At 42.2% G+C, this 10,933-nt stretch overlaps 1 long non-coding RNA gene across 1 annotated transcript; it reads right to left on the reverse strand.

The window, feature by feature from the left end:
- Nucleotides 1-4,911: 4,911 nt before the first annotated feature.
- On the reverse strand, nt 4,912-10,898 carry LOC111851691 (uncharacterized). Its single transcript, XR_002840080.2, has 3 exons — nt 9,649-10,898; nt 6,843-7,027; nt 4,912-6,632 (listed from the first exon to the last, which is right to left on the reverse strand). It is a non-coding gene; the product is annotated as an uncharacterized lncRNA (long non-coding RNA).
- Between the last annotated feature and the right edge of the window lie 35 nt (nt 10,899-10,933).

Genomic DNA, 10,933 nt, shown 5'->3' on the forward strand with positions numbered 1-10,933 from the left:
GTGCATTGGCTAAGATGTCAGTCTATCATAGGCCATATACTGTATATATGCACGCAGTCACACGCATTGTTGGTTGGATCCTTAGAGGTATGATGCAACATTACAGACTATAGTGCTGTATTTTTAACTTCTCATTTCTGTTGCAGCTGCAACATAAACTGTTCCAAATTCCAGCCGCACTGCACAGACGTCACACTGCAATCTGTTGCACTTTTATGCTGGTGTCATTACTTATTATTTATGATAAATAAATATTCATAATCACTTGAAATACAGGCTAGTATATTGATGATAATTCATGCAAATGCAATACTTTTAAAAATCTTTTTACTAGCCATTAGCTTTGAGAGTAAAGGTACCATACAGACTCAGAAGCTTATGTTACGAGCTGCTGATGGTACTGGGCTTAATTCTCCAGCTACAAACCTGAATTGCAGCCACTGAAGGTAAAAGACTGACACGCGTAAGACAAGAGTGCAGTGCAGGGCCCTGTTTGTTTTACGGCCCCGGCGGTCAATTTAATGGAGGGTAGTTTTTGTGACACCGAAGTAATCTGGTGGTAGCCTCTGTCTCATTTCTGCCGACAACAGCAGCTACAGCGTCATTTTAACAAGAGTTTTTTTGGAGCAAAGATAAGCGAGCAGAGTGATTTTAAACATCTGGAGGAGCACACTTCAGTCCTATTAATAGCTCGTCTTTGAAACACACTAGGTGTTGGATGACAGCATAGATGGTAGGGCTACGATCTTCTGAATCTTGGGAAAAGGCTTGAGGTGGCCTTATTTAAATTCAAATTCCATTTTGTGCCTGGAAGTCCAGGAAGGAAACAATTACAGTATTAGTTGGTGGGATGGATGAAGAGAAAAGGATGCTGTGATTGTGTAAACATCCACACACATATACACTGGGATCTTACAAGAGCTAGTTGCGATCGTCTCACATGAAAATTACATTTTCATGTATGCAAACTGTGTTTTATTGGATTACATAATATATCCCTTTGTAAAGGTATTTTAAATACACTCCTCTAGGACAGTGCTGCGTGTGAATGGCCAGGAAATTAATCCACTTATTTTTGCTTGGCAGTGAATGAACGGTCCGCACCTGCAGGACCTCCGGCTCACTGTTGCACATCCTTTACAGCACCCCCCCCCCCCCCAACCCCGCTCTTATGTCCCATAAGCTGCATTGGCATGTGGTATGTTGAAATGCTGTTGCCTTCAGCCCAGTTCAGCCTGCTCTTGCAGAGTACTTCAGAATGCTAAGTGCCTCTTTCAGTATTCTTCACTTCTGCAGAACGTTTGCGGCTAGATTTGTGCAGAACTCTTCTGTGTAATATTTATAAAACCTAATATTTGTGGCAACGCTGCATAATACGTCAATACCCATGAGTGCCCTTGAGCAAAAGACTCATGGTTATTCTGCATTAAATGCTAGAAATGTCCTTGTAGGCTGTGTGATGAAGTACCAAAGTACAAAAAATGGCATTAACCTTTATTCCACAAAGTATCTTTTAAAGCATTATTTGTGACACAAAGCTGGCACTCCTGCTGTCTGATATTCAATGAGGGCCCCAAGCCAACTCAAACTCAGAAAACCAAGATTAGCAGCCTGTGTCTGGTCACTCACAGGGATGGACAATCCTAGGCGCCAGGCAGGACGCCATTGGTCCCTCCCTGGTCACCTGACCATACCATTGTGCCACATAATGACCATTCTGAAAACGTAAGATGTTGTTCCAGTGGGCCTCCTGGTAAAGATGTCCATATTGCACAAGACAGTATGTCAGTTTAATATATGTACTTATTAACATCATTGTATAGTCAACAACAGTAGCGTGTCTCTTTGTTCTCATTGGGTATATAATCTAACCAATAGCACTGAACCCTAGTGCCCTGTCACCGCCTCCTTACCACTTTCTCACATTTACTTCAGAGACAGGGTCCCAAGACACGTGGAATCTATTAACAGAGCCCGCAAATATGTGATATTTTTCATTTTCTTTTTTCATACGTGAACCTTGGTGTGTCATTGGAGTTTGTTCAGTAATGTGTGGTTGTTGTGGTGGTGTTTTTTTAATTCCAGTACATCTCTATTATATTTCTATTTTATTTCAGTAATTCTGCTTAGTAATTGTTACTTCTTGTTTGCATTCCGTTTTGCGTTCTGAATGACTCTGTTCCTCAAGGTCTGAAATAAGGTGCCTGCTGACCTGGACGTAACGTACCTATAGTTGTCTGCCCAAGACATACCAGTCTGATCACCTTCTCTTACAGTAAATGCACAAGACAGATTGCAGTGCAATGTCTATGTAGTGCGGCTGGGTTTCTGAAAAGAACAGTTTATGTTGCAGCTGTAACAGAATTGAAGAGAAGTTAAAAGTGCAGTGTTATCATATTGAAGAGAGTTTGGTTTAATTGCCGTAATAGTTCCTCAGTTCACAGTTTGCAATCTCAGACACTTAAGCTCCCATTTCATATATTAACTTACCCATTTTAATATCTCATATTACTTTCGGAGATATTTAAGCGCACGTTTACAGGTATGGCTGTGTACCTTTAGGTAAAATGCAGGAGAGAGGGTCCACTGTTTCAGGGTTGAAATGTTTCAGAAAAAATGTTGCACAGCTTCACAGACATTTTGGTTTATAAGAATTGATCAAAACAAGTGAATGGAAAAAAAAACATCTTGAATCGGTAGAGAAACAGATGGCTGCTCTGACTTTAAAAGGTCTTTTGAAAAGGCTGCTTCAGAATGATTTCCGAGGAACTTCCGCAAACGCAGAACAAAGCCCACAGATATTTAAGCAATATCCATAGCAATTTACTGTTTTATTTACAAACTGAAACACATGTCCTCAGACCTCCTCCTTCTTTTCCGCCTTCTGCTCCACATTTTTGTTACTTTCTTTTCTTTCATAACATCAGACGGAGAAGATCCAATTAACCGTTAAGCTGCCATTCATGCTCTGTAGGTCTGTGTTGTGTACTACCAGACAGGGAATGCTGGTTTTGACGTGAAGGCCTTGCAGAAATGCAAGATTCTGAATGTCGTGTCTATTGGATTCGCTCTCAGTTGAATCGCAAAGCAGATCAGCAAGAAACATTCATTCTAGGTTTGGGATGTAGCCTTCATCGCTGCAGCTGGCTTCGCTACCCGGCTCTCCTGCTAGAGGGCAAAAATCTCAAGCCAATGTTGGTGCTTCAGTATTAGGGTGTTTCAATCTTTTTCTAGAGGATCACAGTTCTGGATGGTGGGAATGTCTGGCTCCATCTCACCAGACTGATTTTACTTTCGTAGTTGTTGGAAATACATTCAAACTAGATGAACAAAAGTTCATTAACGTCACTGAGAAAAATATTTGCACAGACAATCTAACAGTCTCAGGTGCAGGAGAGAGTGTGATAATGGAGGCACATAACTAAATAAGGTAGTACTTAGTAGGCTGTGTTAACCCACGCCAATCGTGTCATGACAGAGAACATGAAAATATCTCAGTTAGCCTGAAAATGACTAAGAAAATGCATTTTTTATTTAAATTAATTTCACATTGATTTCAATTGTCAATTAATATTGTTTTCAGTACATATGACAAATTACCACAGTCTTCTCATGTGGTGGTACATATGCCACAGTTTGAGGACCACAGGCTTAGGCTGATCTTGTTCAGGCTGGTCATGGTGGCCATGATTTAGGTTCTTGGTGTTTGTACAGTCGAGGTTCCTGTTCACTTATTCATGGTCAAAGTACGAAAGTAAATCTCCACCAGGTTTTTATAGACCACAGCGGGATTATGGGCCATAGTGGACCATAACGGAACCAAGTGGACCTCTTTGCCTAGTTAGACGGACAGCTTGTGTGTGTGTGTGTGTGTGTGTGTGTGGGAGGGGGGGGGGGGGGTGGATCTGTAGAGTGGGTCTGTAGAGGAATTCCTGAGGGTGAAGGTCTGTACTCCAAGCTGCCTCAGTGGAGCACCCAGCTTGGTCTTCTCAGTGGGCCCTGGACTTACACATGGAAACCGGAGCCATCCCAGGATATCGGCTAAATTACACATGAAAGCGGGGGAACTTAAGAGGAGCCCAGGCACCAAGTATTATGATAAATTATGTCCTAATGCAGGGAGATAAGTCTGGTAGAAATGAAGAATGAATGTTAGCACGCATCATAAAAATGGATTCAAATTTAGGGTTTTTTTTTTTTTTTTTTTGCTTTTGGCATTTCCTTTGATTCTGCCTTCAATTCTGTGATATTTTGACATCTTTCCATGGAAATAAACAGCAGTGCGCTCAGCACTGCCCCCTGCAAAGCCAGCAGGAAGAGCCTCACAAATCTGAGAGCCATCTGAGACCGTCCTTTTTTTCATTAACTGGCACATCGACTGGCGAGTCTGTTTCTGGAGGTCGGGGGGGGGTGGGGGGGGGGGGGGGGGGGGCAGATGCCTCAGGTGAAATTAAAAAAAGTCTGATAGTGAACCAAAGGGAAGGACATTGGGAATCATTTGGAAGAAACAGAGCTGTTTAAACCATTTACTAAAATTATGTTTAAAACCCCTAAAATCCAGGATATTTTGAGAGAGGGAAAAAAACTGTGTATTGTTCAGTTAAAAACTTGAGATTCAAGTTGTATTACATGCATGGATTAATTCCATAACAAATGCCAAGTATCACTGTAATGGAAAACTCCTTTTGTTTGCAGGATTAATGACAGGCATGCATGAGAACAATATCTTGTGTGATTTTTCTTGTTAAAAATTGTCTTTGCCCTCCTGTTGTTTGTCTTTACAGCCTCGGGGGGCTTGAGCTTCACAATGTGACCTTGAGTCCCTGACCCTGCTCTGCTGCACCCCTACCTATGATCCCTGTTACCTTGCCTTTACCCCCCTCCCCCCAAATAACTCCAACCACTGTCACTAACACCTCCTTGAAGCATGCTCCCTTCCCCCATCTCGGCCCCCCCCCCCAAAAATGAATTATCCCAAAGGAAGTGTTCTTTCACTTGGGGAAATGGATGCCAGATGGAGGAGTGTGCCCCAGCGCCTTGGGGAAACGGGCTCTGGAGGACAGAGGGGCACTTCGATATCACCTCAAACCCTGAGCTGCAGCGGCCCTCCTGAGCTTCTCTCTGGGGTCTTTGCCAAATCGCCAAATCACCCGGCATTCTGCTGCCGGCTACGCCTTGACTCTAGGCTTCAGTCTTTCATTGTTTTACCGCTGCATTAGGGCACTGGAAGTCGAAGGATCAACTTGAAGCTTGGCTACACTGTGCAGTTTTTACTTTTGCTCCTAAAGAAGTGCTGATAACCATCACAATATTAAAGACACTTACCGTCTCTATGGTGCGAATGTCACGACTGATTGATCCTGCGTCTTTTCAGGCGTCTCGTGATATTAATTTATTTTCCTTTACATTTAAATCCTTTAGACATTCTCCTTCAGCCCTAAACTGATTCTAATATTTAGACACTGTGGTTAGCCTTGGAAGCTAATTTTGGGACTGTTTGGGAATGTGTTCCACTTGAGGAGGAAAAAAAAAACAGTTTTCAAGGTCTCTTTTGAATCGTTGCACGGTTTCAAATACCGTAAGAAGACACAGACAGTTCTGAGCGGCACAAGAATTCATCCTTCGAGCCGATGAGTCAGCGAGTGAGTCAAAGCTGTGCTTCATGCTGGTCCAGAGCTCTCCAAGAACAAGATGAATTTGCCTCCTTTTCAGAAACAGTGACCTCCTCTTGAAGGAGAACGCCAGCGAATCTGAGATCAAAGATGCCTTATGTAGTTATGAGGACGATCCCTTGTCTCAATCTCTACGGGCTATCGTAATGGTACAAGGCTGGCTTCCTAGAGGAACACAAGAACGTGTAATGCCGCATGATTCACGTAAGGGCCAGCTATCATGAAACAAGACACGGGGGCCTGAATCTATAGGGGCCCAAAGGATGGACAGTATTACACATGCACGTGAATTTTGTGCATTTTTTCTGCATACTGTAATGCCTGTATTTTTGTATTTGTAACCTTGTGCACACTTTCATGGACACGTGCTTTGCATTTTGTAAGACAATGTGTACGACTTAACTATGCTTCCCCGCATCATCATCCTGCAGTTTTGAAGCATTTGAAGCCCCTGCATCCCTTTCACTGCCTCATCCTATTCAGGGATGTTTACAGTTTCTTTAAACACGATTTGCTTTCGCTGTCATACCTTCTGGTTGTCGGCGTCCCGCCTTTAGTCTGAAATTGGGAGGTTAATTGGAGGAGGAAAAAAAAGAAGAAAGAGGAAAAAGGCAGAGTGTTACTGAAACATTATGTCATGTCTCTGACAAGGAAATGAAATGTGCAACATCAATCAGGCCTTAGCGGGGGAGATCAAACAGTCCCCCACACTGAACCCATCTGGTTCTGCTTGGGGAGTTTTTTTCTCTTCCTCTCGTCCCTTTCTTCTGCCCCCCTTTTGTCTCGCTTTCGTTCTCCCCCCCTTCCCCTCGGCATGAGGGCCCGTCCACGTTTTTCCTGTTAGGCGTTCCGTCACGTTTTCCTGTGATAGTGGTGCGGTGGCACGCAGAGGTCCGAGGGCCGCCTGGTGTCGAAGTTGTGCGGGTGCCTTGGTCTCCAAGCCGGCGTGGCCCTTGGGAGCTGGAGAGAGAGGGACAACAGCCCTTGGCAAACCTTTCATGGGATCTCCTTCGGGTTTGATGCTGTCCCTTTGCATTTAGTTTATAGTAAGTCATATTAAAAAGAATTGTACGTTTTAGGGGGTATGAGTGTTTAATCTATCTACAAAGTTCTTTTAAAACAAAAATATCAAGGCCTTCCTTCTTTTACATGGAACTGATGAAAACAAACCTGGTTTCATGTTTTCAGCTGAACCACAAAGTCCAGCGACTCTGAGGGTCGCTGCACTCGGAAGCCTCGCTGCGTGCGAATCATCGATTTTATCACCGTCAGTGTCAGGCCCCTGTTTCCTCTTCTTTGATTCTCTGAGCACTCGGCCATCACGGCGCTCGTCTCCTCTGTCGCCTGCAGACTTTCTGATAGACAGCAGGCATCCGTCTTTCAAAACGAAATGCAGAGCAAAATTCAAAACGCAACGCCACGACATTTAGTTGAAAATAAAACCGATGCGCATGCAGAAAGAAACAAGCTGGTTTGGCCCCAGCAGTGCTGATCCGTTTTTGGGAAGCTCAGGGTTGCTGGAGGTGCTGATGTGGGGCCACTCAGGTAATCGCAGCCAATCTGATGCTGCATCACTTCTGTGTTATATAATCCAGACTTTAATTGTGGCCCCTGCTGGAGGGCCAGAGCAGCTGATTAACTGGGTCAACTACACGCAAGGCCCTGCCTAAAATTGCAGACACATGGAGGTCGACTTGGGCAAACGGCCGTATTTCAATGAGTACTTGATGGGTGTAAAGCTGCCTGATCACCTGAGAATCTTGCCTCTTCTTCTTTGCCATGAGGGTCTGACTGCAATGCCTACTCTCCCTCCCCGAATTTCAGCCAAGAACAACACTAGCAGACCCATGGCTGAAACCCAAGTCCTGAAAACGGACATCACCTGACCCATGCAGACCTGTGGAAATTTAGTGCCAAGTGCACACACAACAAATACGTCCTCCGTGAAAAATCATCTCCTGATGTCAAATTCATCTTTCTGTGAGTGATTCTCAACTCCAGACCAAAAGCCTACCCTCCTTAAACGAATAAACTTTTGTGTCCTACTATAATAAATGGGGCCGGCTCCTCTTACTGCAAACCGTGAGTTAGCATCTCTTGACTTTTGTCGCACTGATTCGCGCTTCGGCTTGCTAGCTGCACGGTGTGAGTTAAACGGCTGAGAGCTAAAACCTCTTCGAAGAGGGTTTCCGTTCTCTTTCAGTGATTTGTAAAGGTTTCTCGTTCGATCTAGCCCATTGTATGAATAAAAAAATCTCATCACATCAATTATGCATTAAAAACAGCCACATCTATATGTTGGTAATTTATTAAACCTGAGTCTCAAGTCTGGCATCTGACGGAACGCCGATGCATTATGTTTTCCAGTTTTTCGTAAAAGCTTGTATGTGCTTTTTATGCTTTAATGTTTTCCAGCTTTTGTGGAAAAGCTGGCAGCTTACAGTGTGTGTACCATTCACGGGGTTATATAGTGCTGCCCAATGTCCTGCCTGTTTTAAAAGATTTGGTTTAATAACAACAACAACAGCAACAACAACAACAACAACAGCAACTACATAATACTACATACTACTACTACTGCTACTACTACTAGTACTACTAATAAGTGTTTAACTTGTATTATAATTGTGAATTAAGTAGTTTGCACTCTTTTAAATTTTGTTTTTGTGTTCTTTTCAGAGAACAGGCTAACTTACATGATTGTAACCATGTATAATAATTTGACACATCATAGTTTCAATAAATTCTATCTTGAACAGAATAAACAAAATGTATCTCCAAAATAGAAATCAAGGAAACATCCTAACGACTTTTAATCATAGTGAAAAATCTTTGTAAATAATGTACATGTAAATTCAAAGTAGAAATGCATATTAGATAATATTTCTACCTGTTGAAGATTATGCAGGTGAAGGCAGGTAAAGATTACTTCCACATGTGTGAAAGCTATTCTTTGTGTAATTTTTGAGAATACATGAGTTCATGAAACCAACCTTGCCAAATGCAGGTTACAGTAATGCTGGAAAACAAAGCAGTTTGGAATCATAAGAAAGATTTATGGTGTTTGTCTGACTGGATCTGCTTTGGGGGGAGCCTGGAGGGCTTGTGGAAAATAGAAGACATAATTTGAATGTGCTTTTTAGCACAAATAATTTGCAACTTTTTGAAGGGAATATTCACCCTAGCATCTATTTAATGGAATGAAGACTTTTTAGTAGTGTCTAAATGTTAGCATATTTTTCAAATATTTTGAGAGCTTTTCCCATTTTATATATCCACAGAATTTAAATTTCAAGACAAATACATGAAATGAAAAACAAATTATTGAGCATATTTACTTTCAGCTCAAACTGTTTTTATATCTATCCTTCAGATACTTTTGAATGTACAGTATCAGACACACTACTTTAGCGTAAAACAAAAGGAAAGTACTATTTAATTCTGTAGTCATTAGGAGTTGTTCTAATCTGCCATAATCATACGTGGCAAAGGGACCTAGTTCAACAACAATACATTGATACAATATAATTAATATAATAGTACAGCTGTAATATAATTAATTATAATTAACTATAAAGCTTACTCTACAAAGAGCAAGTTGAGGGAGGCGTAAAAAGACAATTTCCCCAAGGGGATCAATAAAGTATCAATTATTATTATTATTATTATTATTATTTATTATCATTATTATTATTATTATAACTAATGTAACTCTGTAAATTGTAAATATAAGAAAGTTACCTGACATACAAATGAATCGCTAATAAGAATAATAATAATAATAATAATAATCAGGGACACACTTACTGAAAAATATAGATAATACATGATTTACTGAACATTATAAATACATCATATTCACTTTCATTGTGAAAATATGCAGTATTATTATGATCTACGTATCCATCCATTCAGCACTCTCCAAGACACCTGGATTATCGAACATGATCACCATTTACTGATATAAATTACTCACACGTGTCACATGACAGATATGTCAGCCACAGGAAGGCCAGGCTTCTCGAAGCAGGCTTGTGGAAACACTCATTGTCTTTGCTTGGCTCATGTTTCTTTAGCGATCGCTCGCTCGGATGACAAACGGTCGCTTCCAGTCACAGTGTGAGGGATGCCAGTGACCTCACTTTCTGGTAAAATGATTCAGCACCTTCTCGCCCAAATGCTGACTCTTTCCCTCGTTTGAGCGATATGCCCGCACCGCAGCATAGCATAATGCACTGCGTGTACCGCATATCCGCCCGTGTCCACTTTCACTGACACGGAGACACACACATGCCCTGCTTAATGCATCTATGTTCGTTCATGGTGTGCTTGTAGACCCAGGGATAGTTCCTGCAACTTTCAACACCGAACATGTGTTTAAGAATCGTCAGTACTTTTATGCATATCAAACAAAGTCAAAGGCTTCAAGTCTTCCATGAGCTTGACGTTCTAAGGGGTGCAGATGTGTGCTGTTTGGGGAGAACTGAGCCCACCTTTGGGAGGGAGGGTAGTGTGTACATTACCCCGCAGGGCATGGCTGCTGTTATTAGCGGCCCTCTCCCCTCCAAACGTGAAGGTCGGAGGTCAAGGAGGGGGGGGGTTCGGGTTCTCCAAAGATCACGCTTGGGTCGCTGGCTCGCATGGGAAGACCAAGCACCAAGAGCAGGACCTTTATAGAAACACGACTAAAAAAATTCATGGAAAACAGTTTTGCAAAATAATCTGAGCGCTTGGGGATTCCTGCACAGGTGGTAGTATATCTATATGCCACAAGTTTATGATGCTGCATTGCTACACTAGTGCAATTCTTACACACGTCTAAAAATGGCATGTTTCATTACCATAAAATGCTTCTGTTCTTATGTGCACAAGTGTTTCTATTAAACTTTTACACTTTATGTAAATATTAAACCAGAGTCTCACGCAAGCTTTGAGACACATGTGTTCCATGAATTTCTCCACTAACCTGATGCCTCTTTATGTTCTTTGAATGCTCTAACTTTGCACTTTTGTCCTTCGAATAGTCTTATTAGGTCCTTACTCTGATATCGGCGATAGTCCTTTTGGTCGTGGCATTGCGTACATGGCTCTTTGAACGCCTCCCTCCGAAATGCTCCCCTTCTCTTCATTCCACATTGACGGCTGGCTGGCGTGCAGCCGTCCAGCATCTGACGTGCTAAAATAAAAATCCCCCCAACCTCCTTTTGCCTCGCAGGCACTTTGAAGACTTGCAGGCCTTTAGCGCCATGAAATCCAAATGG

The sequence above is a fragment of the Paramormyrops kingsleyae genome, chromosome 8 (genome assembly GCF_048594095.1).
Source record: "Paramormyrops kingsleyae isolate MSU_618 chromosome 8, PKINGS_0.4, whole genome shotgun sequence".
In the NCBI taxonomy this organism is placed as follows: Eukaryota; Metazoa; Chordata; class Actinopteri; order Osteoglossiformes; family Mormyridae; genus Paramormyrops; species Paramormyrops kingsleyae.